The following is a 3,263-nucleotide window of genomic DNA, read 5'->3' as shown; positions in this document are numbered from 1 at the left end:
TGAGGCTCGCTTGGTGGTTAGAGGATTTGAGCAACAAGAAGGCTTTGATTACGATGAGACATTTGCACCTGTAGCTAGACTTGAAGCTATTCGATTATTTCTGGCATATGCTAGTTATAAAGGTATTAAGGTGTATCAGCTTGATGTAAAGAGTGCCTTTTTGTATGGAGACATTAAAGAAGAAGTGTATGTAGAACAACCTGCCGGGTTTGAGGATCCAGACTTTCCTAATAAAGTATATCGTCTCGATAAGGCTTTATATGGTTTACATCAGGCTCCTCGATCGTGGTATGAAAAATTGTCAACTCATTTGAAGGAAAGTGGTTTACCAGAGGTTCTATAGACAGCACGTTGTTTATTAAATGGAAAGGGAAGGACTACTTGCTTGTACAGGTTTACGTCGATGACATCATTTTTGGTTCATCTGATGACAATATGTGCAAGGAATTTGAACAGAGCATGAAGGCTAAGTTGAGATGAGTGCTATGGGGGAATTAACCTTCTTCCTTGGACTACAGGTGGATCAACTGAAGGATGGCTTCTTTATACATCAGACCAAGTATGTCAAAGATCTTCTTACTAGGTTTCGAATGTCTGATGCTAAGGATGCTGTTACTCCCATTAAGACTAATCATGGGTTGTGTCCTGATAAGCCTAATGATCCATACGTCGATGCCACTCAATATCGGGCTATCATTGGATCCTTGATGTATCTGACAGCCTCACGTCCAGATATTACCTTTGCTGTTTCTATGTGTGCTAGATATCAGGCTAATCCGAAAGAGTCACACTTGAAAGCTGCGAAAAGGATTTTCGTTATGTGAAAGCCAAGCCTCGTCTAGGTCTTTGGTATCCCATGTATGGTTCCTTTGACTTCGTAGCTTATACTGATTCGGATTATGGTGGTGACAATTCGGATAGGACATCAACGTCAGGTGGATGTCAGCTTTTAGGGGGGAGAATTATATCGTGGCAGTGCAAAAAGCAGACATCTGTTGCACAGTCTTCTGTGAAGCAGAGTACATTGCTGCTGGATATTGCTGTTCTCAGGTGCTTTGGATACAACAACAATTGCGCGATTATGGTATGAATATCTCCAATACTCCTATTTGTATTGATAATAAGTCTGCCATAGATATTACCAAGAATCCGAAAAACTTTAAAGTCACCAAGCACATAGATATAAAGTATCATTTCATACGTGACTGTTTTGAAAAAAGCTTATTCATTTAGAAAAGGTTATTACTGATGATAATCTTGCTGATCTATACATAAAGCTTTTGATGGACCTCGTCTTGAGTTGTTATATCAACTCAATGGTATGAAGAATGCCGAGTAGTTTCTCTCAAAGAACTTAAATGTATTTTTCGTGTCTTTGTAGTGTAAGTCGTACATAGATAGAGTCATAAAAATACAAAAAGAGTTGTCTTAGTATAAGTTTGTATATATCTAGTGTCAGAAAAAATAAAAAACATTGAAAAATCGAAAATCTAAAAAATATGAATAAGTAAGGTTACTGCGCTAAATGAACAGAAGTGACGATACTTTAGCTTTTAAGCCTGCTTAATCGTAATATAACTGCTTAGTTCAGTGATTACAATTTGGGATATATCGGTAGGCACAAAGTACCAAGGTTTCCTTCAATCTGAACTTAAATTATACAATGTTCTTGTGGGAAACATATTCAGATATATGGCTGAGATTGCTTGCTTTTCAGTAATGAATTGATCTAGTCCTTAAATTTGTGAAAGATCTACCATTACTATAAGATTTGTACAATGTATAGGCAAGAACCTCTACCAATCATGAGCATGAAAGTAAATGTGATATTGTTATGCAAATCAAATGAATGCAAATTAAGGGGCTAATGTGGTCTTTGAGATTCGGACAAGTATGTCCTCGGGGTATCTTTGTATACCTAGCCTACCTAAAGCTTCCAACTGGGATAGGTTGTCAGAAAGTTCGCTACACGGATCTCATAGAAAATCACGGGTTCCTTATAAATCATGAAATGCAGAAGCAAATAAGTGAAATCACAAAGTAATTAAATTCAGTTATCTATAAAGTGTCTCATGATTTGGTAAGGATGTTTTTGAATACATTGAATATTTGTTATCTTAGTGCTTGTATCGATTACGGAAGTATATCTGAATGTGGGTTCCATAAGTTCGCAAACTATTCAATGGCATATTAGGCTACTCGGGTTACATGGTGACTGTCCTTGGCCAGGGTATATCGAAAGTGTCATAACTCAAAGGAGACTGGAAGTACCGAATGTTTAAGAGGACAAACATACCGGTAATCGCTGTTGGGTCACTGTTCATAACTTATAATAAGAGAATTATTTCTCATCCGCAGGCTTATGTAACATGCTAAACTGATCTAATCAGCAGTAATCAAGCATAATGTGAATAATGTATAAAGTCAAGTTAATTAGAATTTAGATTAGTTTATTATTCTGCAATTTTTATTCTGAGTTATTTTTTCTTTTATTGAGTCAAAATTGTATTTTATAAGTTCTTATTGCACGAGAGATCCTATTCAAATTCTGAGTATATGTTTGCTGACTTCCTTCATGAGAATTTTTAATGAGGTTGTGTGTTTGTTTACAAAGAAGATTTTCTAATATGGACATTAATTTGTTTAAGTTTAGAAAATGATCTTTCAAGTGTTATGTGAAATGTCAAAGTTATTTTGTAACAAGTTACGTATTTGATTAATAACTTGGTGACATTTTAGGGTTTGACAAGAAATGACCTCCCTTGATCTTTTGTTAGATTTTTAGTTATTTCATAATTGTTAACCCTGATTGAGTGTGTTTGTAGCTTGAATTTTCTGCATTATACTGTTTTGTTCTCAATGCGTTAATGAGTTCTGTAGTAAGTGTGCAGTGTTCAGGTTAAGAAGATAAAGTTGGAGTGCTGATTTCTGTTACTACATTGTTATTTACACGGATGATATCATGACGATAAGATCCTTGGTGTGTAGTGATAATATTGTGATGCAGATTTGAGCATGTGAAGGATGAATACATGAACTTGCTTTTGGAGTAGTTATTAATTTATGATTCATGTATTTAATGAAAATAATCAAATTTGATATTTGTTCCTTTGAATTTCATGCTGTGATTTATGACATCTTTTGGAAACTTTACTAAGTTCTTCAGTGAATTTTGTTGGATAGTTCATTGTTTGTTAAGTTTTGTAGACGGCATCTAGTATGGGACTTAAGTGTTTCAAGATGGTTTGCCGTCACACATATCC

The sequence above is a fragment of the Erigeron canadensis genome, chromosome 4 (assembly GCF_010389155.1).
Source record: "Erigeron canadensis isolate Cc75 chromosome 4, C_canadensis_v1, whole genome shotgun sequence".
Taxonomy (NCBI): Eukaryota; Viridiplantae; Streptophyta; class Magnoliopsida; order Asterales; family Asteraceae; genus Erigeron; species Erigeron canadensis.
The sequence above is the reverse complement of the archived record's forward strand: the minus strand, read 5'-3'. Positions refer to the sequence as shown.